This window comes from Macaca mulatta, chromosome 7, assembly GCF_049350105.2.
Source record: "Macaca mulatta isolate MMU2019108-1 chromosome 7, T2T-MMU8v2.0, whole genome shotgun sequence".
Lineage (NCBI taxonomy): Eukaryota > Metazoa > Chordata > Mammalia > Primates > Cercopithecidae > Macaca > Macaca mulatta.
In genome coordinates this window covers 143,385,326-143,400,616 of record NC_133412.1, presented here as the reverse complement: position 1 = coordinate 143,400,616, position 15,291 = coordinate 143,385,326, and positions in this window count along the sequence as shown.

Sequence of the window (15,291 nt, the reverse complement as noted above, 5' to 3'; positions counted from 1 at the left end):
AATGCTACAAGCAGTTCAGGCAAGGATTGTGGTAAAGGAAGCAGAAAGTAAAAATATAGGACAGAAAGAAATGTCATTATTATTTTTTATTCAATATAGGCAATATCTGTTAATTAGTCCTATTGACTTACATGAGCACTTTAAAAAACCTTACATTTATATATCTTAGAATATACATCTATGGTCAACTTATAGTTGACAAGCGTGCCAAGACCATTCAATGAGAAAAGAATTGTCTTTTCAATAAATGGTGTTGGGACAGCTGGATAGCTGCATGCAAAAAATGAAGCTGGACCCTCATATGGTTTGAATATATGCCCCTGCCCAAATGTCATGTTGAATTGTAATCCCCAGTGTTGGAGGTGGGGCCTAGTGGGAGACATTTGAATCATGGTGACGTATCCCTCATAAATGGCTGAGCCTGGGTGTGGCACCTTACCTTCACCTTCTCTCTTGCCCTGTTCTCACCATGAAATGTGCCTGTTCCCCTTTTGCCTTACACTACCATTAGAAGTTCCCTGAGGCCTTCTTAGATGCAGATGCCACTATTCTTCCTGTACAGCCTGCAGAACCGTGAGCCAATTAAATCTCCTTTCTTATAAATTACCCAGTCTCAGATATTTCTTTATAGCAATGCAAAAAACAGCCTAATGCAGACCACTACCTCATGCCTTTTTTTTTTTTTTTAAACAGAGTCTCCCTCTGTCACCCAGGCCATAATGCAGTGGTGCCATGTCGGCTCACTGCAACCTCCACCTCCTGCGTTCAAGCAATTCTCCTGTCTCAGCCTCTCGAGTAGCTGGGATTACAGATATGTACCACCACGCCCAGCTAATTTTGTATTTACAGAGACTGGGTTTCACCATGTTGGCACACTGGTCTCGAACTCCTGACTTCAAGCGATATGCCCACCTTGGCCTCTCAAACTGCTGGGATTACACGCATAAGGTAACACACCTGGCCAGATTTGGCAAATAATTCTTAGATATGGACACCATAAGCATGAGAAAAAATAAATTAGAAACAAAAGAAAAAATAAATTAGACTTTATCAAAATTAAGAACTTTTGTGCTTCAAAGTACATCATGAAGAAGGTGAAAAAGGCAATCCACAGAATGGCAGAAAATATTTGAACATTATATATCTGATAAGGGATTGTGTCTAGAATGTATAAAGAAGTTTTAAATTCAATAATAAAAAGACAACTAACTCAATTTAAAAATAGGCAAAGGATCTCTCCAAAGAAGACACATAAATGGCCAGTAAAACACATAAAGAGATACCCAAGGCCAGGCACAGTGGCTCATACCTGTAATCCCAGCCATTTATTATTTGTCACCTGACACAGGAGGATTGTTTGTTGCCAGAAGTTTGAGACCAGTCTGGGTAACATAGCGAGAACATCTCTCCTATATATATATGCTGGGCTACATATATATATATATATAAAAAATATATATATATTATATATATGAATATATATTTTATATTAACATATATAAACATATATAGTATATTATATATAGCCCAGCTTGGTGGGGTGTACCTTATTATATATATGAATATTATATGATATATTATGAATATATATAATATATATTTATATATAATATATTTTATATATATATATAGCCCAGCATGGTGAGGAGCACCTTAGTCCCACCTACTCAGGAGGCTGAGGTGGGAGGCTTATTTGAGCCCAGGAGTTCAGTGCTACAGTGAGCTATGATCACATCACTGCACTCCAGCTTGCATGACAGAGGAGACCCTGTCTCTTAAAAAAATAAATAAAGATGCTTGACATTATTAGCTGTTGGTCATCGTTCATCATCATGGAAATGCAAAGCAAAGCCACAGTAAGATACTACTTCACACCCATAAGATGCCGAGAATAAAAAAGTCAGATAACAACAAGCATTGGCAATATGTGGAGAAACTGGAACACTCATATGCTGCTTGTGGGAACAAGCTTCAAATGGTCCAGCTTCTTTGGAAAAGTCTCACGGTACAACAATAGATTAAACGTAAAGTTACTATAAGACCCAGCAATTCTACTCCTAGGCATATATTCAAAAGAAATGAAAACACATGTCCACATAGAAACTCATACATGAATGTTTATATCAGCATTATTCATAATTGCCCAAAGTGGAAATAACCCAAATGTTAACAGACAAATGGATGGACAAAATATGGTGTATCCATATAGTGAAATAACGTTCATTCCATAAAATGGAGTGAAGTAGTGATACATGCTACTGTATGAGTGAAATTTTAAAGCATGCTAAGTGAAATAAGCCACCCACAAAAGGACAAATATTGGATGATTCTACTTATATGAAATATCTAGAATTGACAAATTCATAGAGACACAAAGTAGATTAGCGGCTGCTTAGAGCTGTCATGGGAGGGGAGAGGGATGACAGCTAAAGAATATGGAATTTCTTCCTAAGGTGGTGAAAATATTCTAAGATTGACTATGAAAAAGGCTGTATGTCTCCAAATATGCTAAAAATAATTGAACTGTAGACTTTAAGTGAGTAAACTGTGTAGTATGTGAATTATATATCAATAAAACTGTTTTAAAAAGAATACACAATACTATAGTCTACTAAATTTAGATATCCAGTACAACGTTTTCAAAGGAGTTAAAATAAATTGCCTATATCAGAAGGCAGAAAGCAACATTGTAAAAATATTGTTTTATTTTTCTTACGTATGATTTATTTAATTAGTCCTATTATTACTGATTCTACCGATTAGTCCTATTGTTTTGTTTAAATAATAGCATTTATGTAATAGAAAAGTAATACACAATGATGCATAATTTCAGATAACATTGATTTTCATATTTTTGTTAAAGTAATACAACATAATTGTGCTAATTCTAATTATATATAGTGTATATGTATAATAATACATTATTATATAAAACATATATCTATTAATTTATTTTGTTCTGGTATGGCTGTGTCCCAGGTTGGCATTGTAAATAGTTGGCTACTCATTTAACGCCCACATAAATTCCATGATGTAGATAATACGATTATCCACTCCAAACTCCTGACACAAATTTATAGATGAAGGAACAGAGGCTCAGAGATATTAAGTAACTTGCTTTAAACAACAAGAAAATAAATGGAATTTTTTCTCCCTCCCATATAATGTTTATCTACTCAATTATTTCCTCTTTTTAGGATGATTGAACATAAAACTGTCCATTCTCTTTAATATAGTTTTCAAAAACTAGTAGTCCATGGTAGTGTGAGTTTAAGTGTGTGCCTGCATACATCTGAGTGCCTGTTTGTGTGTGTTATTGGTCAGCAGCACATTTTAAAACTGGGAATTTTCATATATAAATCCAGATTTTGTTTTTCTCTTGAAAACTCAAATGGTATGGCAACACTGGGTCCACATTTCTCCACAGCAGCAGTTGCTAGCCTGTAGCTGTCTCTTTAGTCAGGACATTCATCTTCAATTTGCCCAGTTTCCCATCTCCTGCAGCTTTGCTCAAGGACATTACACTTCCTTTAAAGAGGTAGCCTACCATAATGGCTAAAGACAGGGCTCTGGAGCCAGATGGATTCAGATCTAAGCTCTGCTACTTATTGGTTCTATAACAATAAACAAATTACTTAACCTTTCTGTGTATAGATTTCTTCATTTTTACAACTAAACTACAAATAATATCTTCTTAATGGGGTTTTTAAAGGATCTATTGTAATAATTCAAGTAAAACCCTTAGAACACTCCTTGCCATTTATACATGTTTCCTATTATTATAATTCCTACCTGTCACAGCGTAGTCACTTCACTTTGGATCCCTTGCTGTAAAGGAAACTCCGTACCTCCACCCTCAAAGGGATCGCCTCAGCCAGACAATTAGATCAGATCATAAGAGTCCAGCAACTGTGCCTTTGGGGGTGTTCTGTCCTAAGTCATTCCACACATGGACATCAGTCATCCAGCCCATGTTGAGCTGAACCATGGCCAGTGCAATTACTTTTTATAGTTTCTATTCATCAGGGAAGATCCTGCTTCATGTCCCTTCTGCAGTTTTTAGTTTCTCAGATTTAGTTACCCTGCATATAATTAATCAAAAAGGAACATCAATAGCTTCACCACAACAAGCAATATAAGGCAAGGCAGTCTGTAAATCTACATCTCTAAATCCACACAGGCAAACAACATTCTTTCCATCCTTATCTTGAGCTCCACACCAAAGAAGTTACAAAGTCTCAGAGGCAGCTCTGATTCCAACACACTTGAGAAGACCCATTACCAAACAGAATATTGACCATTCCATCTAAATCATTTGAATGAGGTTAAGGGTGTCCCATCCGCTCCGTTCACCCCATTCCCTCACCCCTGCCTCCAGATGATAAAATACACTCTCTACCTCCTTTAGGACTGAAAAAAAAAGCTGACAATTTTTTAAAGATTCCACAAGAATCTTAAAGGCCTGGCTTTAAATAATTACACCTATATATTAATATAGATAGTAAATATAAATACATGCAATTTTAATGAATAGATTCTACTCTTCATGATAGCTTAAAATCTGCTCTTTTCACTACATCACTAATATATCTTAATGTCAATGCATTTACTTCTGCAGTGTTTTTTCAGTGTTTTTTTTGTTACTCAGCGGTATGAATGTGATCAATTCCCTGTACCTGGACTTTGAATTGTTTCCTGATTCACTCACTAAGAGAACAATGATGTGATAAACATCCTTGTAAATTACATTTATTTACCCTGGAAATTTTTCCTAGATGTTATTCTCCTAAGTTTTCTCACTTTTGAAAATAGCTTATTTGTAGGAAAAAAAATTGTTTGTTTTTTGTTTTTAATTTTATTTTAAGTTCTGGGGTACATCTGCAGGATGTGCAAGTTTGTTACATAGGTAAACATATGCCGTGGTGGTTTGCTGTGCCTATCAACTCATTGCCTACATATTAAGCCTGGCATGCATTAGCTATTTTTCCTGATGCTCTCCCCCAACAGGCCCCAGTGTTTGTTGTTCCCCTCCCTGTGTCCATGTGTTCTCATTGTTCAGCTCCCATCTATAAGTGAGAACATGCAGTGTTTGGTTTTCTGTTCCTGCATTAGTTTGCTGAGGATAATGGCATCCAACTTCATCTATGTCTCTGCAAAGGACATGATCTCGTTCCTTTTTATGGGTGCATAGTATACCACATTCTCTTTATCCAGTCTATTGCTGATGGGCATTTGGGTTGATTCCATGTCTTTGCTATTATGAATAGTGCTGCAGTGAACATACACATGCATGTGTCTTTATAATAGAATGATTTATATTCCTTTGAGTATATGTCCAGTAATGGGATTGCTAGGTCAAATGGAGAAAAAAACCTTAAAATATCCTAATTAGAATATTTCATCTATTTCTGTTAGACCCTAATTGACACAGAAGCTACTACTTATCAGTATCTACTACGTGTCCTGTACTTTATATTTTTTACTTAAATCACCCAACAGCATTTATGTGATTAGGATTTTTATTTCCATTTAAGAAATGAAGGTGAAAAAAGCAAAATAATATGCCCAAGGCTACATATAGTTAGTAGCAGAACTAAAATTTGAATTCTTACTGGCTTCACTTCAAACTTCAGGCACTTTCCTTAAACACCATATTCCTGAAGAGATTTCATGATTCAGTTTTTGTATACATCCAATAATATTTTAGATGCTGTGAGAAAGATGACCATTTAAAACTGTCAATGAATGAATTTACAAAATGAATAACCACTCACCAACAAAAAATTTATGGAAATCAAAACGTTTGGTTATCAGGTAACTGAAATCAAGAGGCATTTCTAATTTGTACCATTTGCTTTGAGATGGATACATGCTCAAGCTAAACTCCATGCTCTTCCTCAGTGCCTGTTCAAAGCTCTTTGAGAGGTCTCTCTATTCATTAATCTAACTCTTTTCTGTTAGTTATTATCAAAAACTTAAGTACTAATTTCAACTTGTTTTAGACTTAACAACACAGAACACATTTAAGAGTCTCTCAGGGCCAGGCGCGGTGGCTCACACCTGTAATCCCAGCACTTTGGGAGGTCAAGGCGGGCGGATCACGACGTCAGGAGTTCAAGACCAGCCTGGCCAACGTAGCAAAACACCGTCTCTACTAAAATACAACAAATTAGCCTGATGTGGCGGCATGCGCCTATAGTTCAAGCTACTGGGGGTGCTGAGGCAGGAGAATTGCTTGAACCCAGGAGGCGGAGGTTGCAGTGAGCCAAGATCACGCCACTGCACTTCAGCCTGGGCGACACAGCAAGACTCTGTCTCAAAAAAAAAAAAAAAAAAAAAAAAAAGTCTGTCATGTCACCTCTACTCAAGGCATTGTGGAATATAGATTCTGGTTGGTTCTGCTTTGCCCACTCTCTAATGTAAATCTGTCCATCTTCTGGAAAGGTCAGTTTCCTCTAGTAGAAGCACAAATCCATCTTGTTAGCCCAACTGATCAACTCTTGAAATTGAATTTGTTTGTATTTGTAGTTTGCAGGTACTATAATATTGAGGCTGCCCTTCAGAAAAGTTGGGCTTTTCCTTCATTGACCACCAATAGCATGTGTCCATTAAGACAGGTTTACCTGCAAGAAAGAGTGTCTTACGCCTTAAGAAATTCTCTCTCTCTTTTTTTCCCTTAAGAAAGATTCCTGAAGTAGGCAGTTCCAGAGCTGATCGGCAACTCACAAATGTGATCAGGAGTCCAGACACTTCCCACCCTTCAACTCCAGCATTATTAGCAGGCTGACTTCTCATCCTCATGCTCATCATCTCACTCACGAGCAGGCCGCCACAGCTGTAAGCATCAGGGCTTCACGCTAACTACATTCAAAAATGAGAAAAAGGGAGCAAAGGAAAAATACCTTTTCTGTTCATCAGGAAGGAAAAACTCCCCAGATTTTCTCCTGTCCCCATGGTGGGAACTGAATTACATGGCCATCTCTAACTGTAAGGCAGGGCAAAATGTGAATATCTGGCAAAGAGGCTTCAGAGTCCCATGACTGGCTTAGACCAATTATAATTTGTATTTATTCAGCCCTTTAATTCCTACCTTTTGGGTGCCTTTTTAAATCTTCACTGTTACTGCAGTCAAGGCAAAAGAAAGGGGAAATGGCTGTCAGGCAGCTAAGAGTCTCTGCTACTCATGTGATGTATCTCATACCATCTTCTGAGCTCTGATAAGCAAGAAAGGGCAATAAAGTTACCTACCTATATGCTGTAATTAGGGCTGGTCAAGAAGTGGATTATGCCTCTGTGTGGTTCCTGCATTATCCTTGGCCACAGAATGAAAAAGATAACAAAGACACCGAAAAAAGGTAAAAATGTGAAGACCAAAATCTTCTATAGGCTGACTCATTCCAAAGACCAATAAGAGTCTCAGCTGGGCCAAAAATATGGAGGCAACTGAAGTTGTGGTTATAAGTCAAGCAGAGAACACTAAATCTCTGATCATATTTTAGTTGAAGACAGCTCCCCTTATCTTTTAAGACTAAGAATCAGCCAAGTCCCCTGATTAGAAAGAACAGCTTATTAGGGTAAAGATCAGGATGTGTGTGCCATCATGGGCACTTTTAAATGCTTTGAATGCCACACGTGTGTGTGTGTATGTGTGTGTGCGTGTGTTCATCAGCATGTGTTATGCACTGAAACAAGTCTGACTGACAGCTATACACCAAGTATAATAATTTGCTCTAAAAACCAGTCTCCAAGTCTGAGTCTCCCTTATCTACTTTGGATGAGGTCTTACAAATTGAGAAGGGGAGCCAGGAAACTGCCAAGGTTGTAACATGATGACATTTACCCCAGAAAATGACCCCATGGAGCTTAATTTTGGGTTTTGCCAATCCCAGCCTCTCCCTGCACTATTTTCTTTGGTGCCTCTAAAGCCTAGCTAGAGGCCAGTCTGTGAAATTAAAAGGCAGTGTCAATGAGAAAGTGATTACTATATAACGCAAAATTTAAAATTAGAGTACCAAATCGTAGCTACCAAATGACCTCAGATATATCTACATATATGTGTGTAATTATATAAAATTAGAAACCTCAATAATAGTTATCTCCAGGTGGTGATATTTGGATGATTTTTCTTTATACTTTTCTGCATGTCTAATTTCCCAACAATAAATATGCTCTGCTTGCATAATCAGGTAAAATCATTAGCTTTTCTTTTTTCTTTAATTAGTGTCATGGAAGATGCTGTCACAACAGCTGGTCTATGCACCATCTTGGGAAGGAGCATACCTTTCAAAAGCTGTTTTCTTTTCATCAAGTAGTGCATTTCTCACTGGTGAAAGGGAGATTAATAAACAGATCAACACCAGAAGTTCTGTGATGATTTCATAGGGGAAGGACTGCCCAGGGTGCTTGAGGCCTGGCTTGTTTGGCCTGCCGCGGCTCCTGGCCCTCCAGGGAATTTAACAGATTAATCATTGTGCTTCATTAGAGACTTTGCTATTTTTAGCTCTTTTGACTTCTAAACTGTGGGCAAACATGCAACAGGCTGAGTACCTTGCAGGTAGGTAACCAAGGCCCCATGAAGGGTAGCAGCCTTCCATTAAAAAGAAGACTACTTAAATCAAGAATGATGTCATATCTTAGGTAGAAAGTATTTAGAGAAGATGAAATCAAGCTACAGACCTCTGGGATTACAGGCTCTCCGGCTTTACCAGCAGCCAGAGGTGCAGGTCTTTCCTCCTCATCTCTCACCACTCTCTCTATCATTTACCAGGTTCTATTCAAGACGGCTTCTTCTTGCTCCTCAGAAACAATGGCTGCTCATCTGGCCCCAAAATCTGCACATGGTTCATTCTTCCATTTCATTTAAGTCATGGCTCAAATGTTACTTCCTTAAAGAGAAGTTCTGCCTTAGTCACTTTGGGCTGCTATAACAAAACTACCAGAGGCTGGGTGGCTTAGACAACAGATATTTCTTCCTCACAATTCTGAAGGCTGGGAAGTCTAAGATCAAGGTGCTGGCCGATTCAGGTTCAGGTGAGGGCCGTCTCCCTGGTTTTCTGTGGAATGCCTTCTTGCTGTATCCTCAAATGGAGAGAAGAGAGAGAAATTTCTCAGCCTCTTCATCCCCTTACAAGGGCACTAATGCCATCATGAGGCTCCGCCTGCATGTTCTCCTTTAAATCTAATCACCCTTCGGAGGCCATATCCCCAAATACCATCACATTGCAGATTAAGGCTTCAACATATGAATTTGGGGGCCACACATTCAGTACATAGTAGCTTCCCTAAAATTCAATCTAAATTGCCACCAAAACATATCCCACCACAGTCACTCTCTAATACCCGGCTTGGGTTTTCTTCATATCACTTACTTTTATCTGAAGTTTTATAAAAATATACCCTACTTTACTTGTTTATTATCCCTCTCCTTCTCCATTATACTAGAAGCATGATACAGTGGGAATTTTCTCTTATTTATTTATTTATCTGAGCCCCTAGAACACTGCCATAAACAGACATACTTTGTTTTATCACACTTCATTTTATTACACATTGTAGGTTTATGTTTTTTACAAATTAAAGGTTTCTGGTAACCATGCATTAAGCAAGTCTGTTGGCATCATTGTTTTTTTGACACCGGGTCTCGCTCTGTCACCCAGTTCTGGAGCACAGTGACACTATCACAGCTCACTGCAGCCTCAACCTCCTGGGCTTAAGTGATCCTCCCACCCTAGCCTCCTAGCTGGGACTACAGGCGTGCACCACCACACCTGGCTAACTTTTTTATTTTTATTTTTTGTAGAGACAAGGTCTCACTGTGTTGCCTAAGCTAGTCTTGAGCTCCTAGGCTCAAGCAGTCCCCCTGACTCAGGCTCCCAAAATGCTGGGATTACAGGCATGAGCCACTGTGCATGGCCCTTGCATCATTTTTTCAGTAGCCTGTGCTCATGTTTGTGTCTTTGTGTCACATTTTGGTAATGCTTGCAATATTCCAAACTTTTTCATTATTATTTTATCTGTTATAGTGATTTGTGATCAGTGATCTTTGATATTACTATTGTAATTATTTTGGGGTGCCCCAAATTGCATCTATGTAAGGTGGCAAACCCAATTGATAAATTTTGTATGTGTTCTGACTGCTCCACTGAGCAATCATTTTCCCATCTCTTTCCCTCTCTTTGGGCACCCCTATTTCCTGACACACAACAGTATTGAAATTAGGCCATATAGTAACTCTACAATGGCCTAAGTGTTCAAGTGAAATGATGAGCTGCACATCCCTCACTTTAAGTTAAAAACTAGAAATGATTAAACTGAGTGAGGAAGGCATGTTAAAACCTGAGATAGGCCAAAAGCTAGGCCTCTTTTTTCAAATAGTTAGCAAGTTGCAAATGCAAAGGAAAAGTTCTTAAAGGAAATTAAAAGTGCTACTCCAGTGAACACAATAAAACATCATGATGGCTGATATGGAAAAGGTTTTAGTGGTCCAGATAGAAGATCAAACCAACCACAAAATTTATTTAAGCCAAAGCCTGTTACAGAGCAAAGCCCTAATTCTCTTTAATTCTGGGAAGGCTGAGAGAGATGAGGAAGCTGCAGAAGAAAAGTTGAAAGCTAACAGAGATGGGTTCATGAGGCTTAAGGGAAGAAATCATCTTCCTAACAAAAAAAGTATAAGGTGAAGCAGCAAGTGCTGATGTAGAAGCTGCAGCAAGTTACCCCGAAGATCTAGCTAAAATTATTGGTGAAGGTAACTACACTACACAACAGATTTTCAGTGTAGATGAAATAGCCTTGCCACCTAGGGCTTTCATAGTAGAGAGGAGGAGTCAATGCCTGGCTTCAAAGCTTCAAAAGATAGGCTGACTCTCTTGTTAGGGGCTAATGCAGCTGGTGACTTAAGTTGAAGCCGATGCTCATTTACCATTCAAAAAATCTTAGTGCCCTTAAGAATTATGCTAAATCTACTCTGCCAGTGAAAGCCTGGATGACAGCACATCTGTTTATATTGTGGTTTACTGAAGATTATTATTATTATTTTTTAGATGGAGTTTTGCTCTTGTTGCCCAGGCTGGAGGGCAGTAGTATGATCTGGGCTCACCACAGCTCCGCCTCCTGGGTTCAAGCGATTCTCCTGCCTCAGCCTCCGGAGTAGCTGGGATTACAGGCTTGTGCCATCATGCCTGGCTAATTTTGTATTTTTAGTAGAGACGGGGTTTCTCCATGTTGATCACTCTGGTCTTGAATTCCCAACCTCAAGTGATCCACCTGCCTCGGCATCCCAAAGTGCTGGGATTACAGGTGTAAGCCACCACACCTGGCTGGTTTACTGAAGATTTTAAGCCCACTATTGAGACCTACTGCTCAGGAAAAAAGATTTCTTTCAAAATATTACTACTCATTAACAATGCGCCTGATCATCCAAGAGCTCCGGTGGTGATGTACAGGGAGATTAGTGTTGTTTTCATGCTTGTGAATGCAACTTCCATTTTCAGCCCATAAATCAAGGAGTAATTTCAAATTTCAAGTTTTATTCTTTGAGAAATAAATTTCATAAAGGTATAGTTGCCACAGATAGTGATTCCTCTGACAGATCTGGGCAACATCAATTGAAAGCCTTCGGGAAAGGATTCGCCATTCTAGGTGCCATTAAGAACATTCATGATTTATGGGAAGAGGTCAAAATATCAATATTAACAGGAGTTTGGAAGAAGTTGAGTCCAGCCCTCATGGATGATTTTGAGGAGTTCAAGACTTCAGTGGAGAAAGTAACTGCACATATGGTGGAAATAGCAGGAGAACTAGAATTAGAAATGAAGCCTGAAGATGTGACTGAATTGTTGTAACCTCATGATCAAACTTGAATGGATGAAGAGTTGCTTTTTATGGAGGAACAAAGAAAATGGTTTCTTGAGATGGAATCAACTCCTGGTATAGATGCTATCAACACTGTTGAGATGACAACAACGGATTTAGAATAGTACATTAACTTAGTTGGTAAAGCAGTGGCACAGTTTGAGAGGACTGACTTCAATTTTGTAAAAAGTTTCCCTGTTGTTAAAATATCTCACTTTCTGTCTTCTCTCGGTATTTATAATGTTATATATATACACACACACACACACATATACACATATATGTCCAACCCTCATACACATATACATATATGTATGTACACACACATATAATATATACACATATATAATATATACAACACACATATATATAATATATACATATATAATACATATAATATAAATTCAATACATTTTTGTTTTGCAAAGCAAATGCTGTCAAACAGCATTACATACTACAGAGAAATCTTTCATGAGGAAAGTCAATTGATGTGGCAAACTTTATTGTTGTCTTATTTTCAGAAATTGCCACTGCTACCCCAGCCTTCAGCAGCCACCCTTGTGATCAGTCAGCAGCTGTAAACATTGAGTCAAAACCCTCCACCAGCAAAAAAGATTACACCTTGCTGAAGGCTCAGGTGATTGTTAGCATTTTTTAGCAATGAAGTATTTTAAATTAAGATATGTACTTTTTAAAAGACGTAATGGTACTGTGCACTTAATAGACTACAGTATAGTGTACACATACCTTTTACGTGCACTGGGAAACAAAAAAAATTGGTGCAACTCTCTTTGTTCTGATCATTGTTCTGATCTTGAATTAAACCTGTAATGTCTCAGGTTGCCTGCATAATTGGCTTTTGAAAAGAAAATTCTGTAATCAATGAACGAATGAACAAATCATCCCCCACCCCACCTCACTTATGAAGGGGATTTTGTAGCAGCTTTACCACCCCTCACCAAGGTAGGAGCCCTAAGTCTGGTGTTAGAGATACACTTACCTTTCATCTCCCTCTCTCATCACCATGATGTGTCATCACTACTGAACAACATGTCCCTGTTCTTAACCTCACTTTCTTTTGTTTTTGTCCAGTTCGTTTCTTTTATCCTCTCCTCTGGGGAATCCCTTTAGAGTCCCAGCCTTTTTCTGAGTGTTTCCTTTGTGTTCTTTATCAAGACACAAACCTATTCCTTCTGATCAGGACCTAGCCTCTGAACCTCAGAGACAATTACTAGTGTCCAAGGGCAGTGATAGGAGAAGACCTCAATGGCATCCTTGTGGCTGCAGGAACTTCTGTGGAGTTTTATGCATCCCGGGCACTTAACATGGCATTGTGACAATATTTTCGCCTCTTAAAAAATGGAACAGGCAGTTCTGCATTGAAACCTCTTACCAAGGGGAATCCTTTTTTTTTTTTTTTTTTTTTTTTGAGCAAATAAAGACTATCAAAGACTGCAAGACTCCTCTGCAGAACGGAGTGTACAATGGAAGAAACAATCCTGAGCTAGAAGTCAGAGCCAGGGGTTCTAGTCCCAACACTCCACTAACCATGTGCTCTTAAGTAAATTGCTTAATAGTTCAAGAGCCTTTGTTTCCCTATCTGTCGAATGAAAGAAAGCTACCTTTGAGGGTTATTATTAGTTTCTAAGGAGATGATATCTATGAATATAATTTAAAATTATAAAATGCTATATAAATGACAAATAATTATTGTATATTTTCTAAGTCAAATCATACAAGATCAGGAAGCAGTTTACCTCCATTTTAGACCAGTGAAGAGATTTGTCATTCTATTCTTGGTGATTACGTTTCCTATTTATCCAGGTTTCTGTCTCAGTTTGGCTATCATACCCTCTCCCCACCCTGTCAGTGCACCATGACCCTGAGGACATTCAAAGGGATAGAAGATCTTTGTTCATCTTCTGTGGAAGAGAGCAGTTCTCTTGAAGAGGAGCCCCTGAATTTTATGCCTTTGAAGCCCCTCTTTCTGCTGTGTTCTTCTAACCCAAATGGGCCTCCCTAAATGAAATGTCTATGGGATACTTCAGAAAGGTGGAAAGGGCTGCCCCTGTAGCTTGTTTTTGCCAACAGGGGATAGACAAAGATTGTCATGGAATAAGAAGAATGCCCTGCCTGCAGTATTATGGCATCCTCTTTGTCTTCTCTCCCTAGATTCTGACATATATATTCTTTTCTCATCAAAGGCTAAACTTGACATTTAGTGACCTTCTTAAAAACATGTAAGCATTCTCATCTTTTTTTATGTATTCTTTTCTAGTCATAGGTTAAACTTGACATTTAGTGACCTTCTTAAAAACATGTAAGCATCCTCATCTTTTTTTATGTTAGCTCATTTTATTTATCTTTTTGTTATACTTTAAGTTCTGGGGTACATGTGCACAATGTGCAGGTTTGTTACATATGTATACGTGTGCCATGTTGGTGTGCTGCACCCATTAACTCATCATTTACATTAGGTATATCTCCCACTGCTATCCCTCCCCCCTCCCCCATCCCCACGACAGGCCCCAGTGTGTAGTGTTCCCCACCCTGTGTCCAAGTGTTTTCATTGTTCAATTCCCACCTATGAGTGAGAACATGCGGTGTTTGGTTTTCTGTCCCTGCGATAGTTTGCTCAGAATGATGGTTTCCAGCTTCTTCCATGTCCCTACAAAGGACATGAACTCATCCTTTTTTATGGCTGCCTAGTATTCCATGGTGTATATGTGCCACATTTTCTTAATCCAGTCTATCACTGATGGACATTTGGGTTGGTTCCAAGTCTTTGTTTTGTGAATAGTGCCACAATAAACATACGTGTGCATGTGTCTTTATAGCAGCATGATTTATAATCCTTTGGGTATATATCCAGTAATGAGATGACTGGGTCAAATGGTATTTCTAGTTCTAGATCCTTGAGGAATCACCACACTGTCTTCCACAATGGTTGAACTAGTTTATAGTCCCACCAACAGTGTAAAAATGTTCCTATTTCTCCACATCCTCTCCAACAGCTATTGTTTCCTGAATTTTTTTTTTTTTTTTTTTGAGATGGAGTCTCGCTCTGTCGCCCATGCTGGAGTGCAGTGGCGTGATCTTGGCTCACTGCAAGCTCTGCCTCCTGGGTTCACGCCATGATTCCTGAATTTTTAATGATCACCATTCTAACTGATGTGAGATGGTATCTTATTGTGGTTTTGATTTGCATTTCTCTGAAGGCCAGTGATGATGAACATTTTTTCATGTGTCTGTTGGCTGCATAAATGTCTTCTTTTGAGAAGTATCTGTTCATATCCTTTGCCCAGTTTTTGATAGGGTTTGATTTTTTTCTTGTAAATTTGTTTAAGTTCTTTATAGATTCTGGATATTAGCCCTTTGTCAGAAGGGTAGATTGCAAAAATTTTCTCCCGTTCTGTAGGTTCCCTGTTCACTTGGATG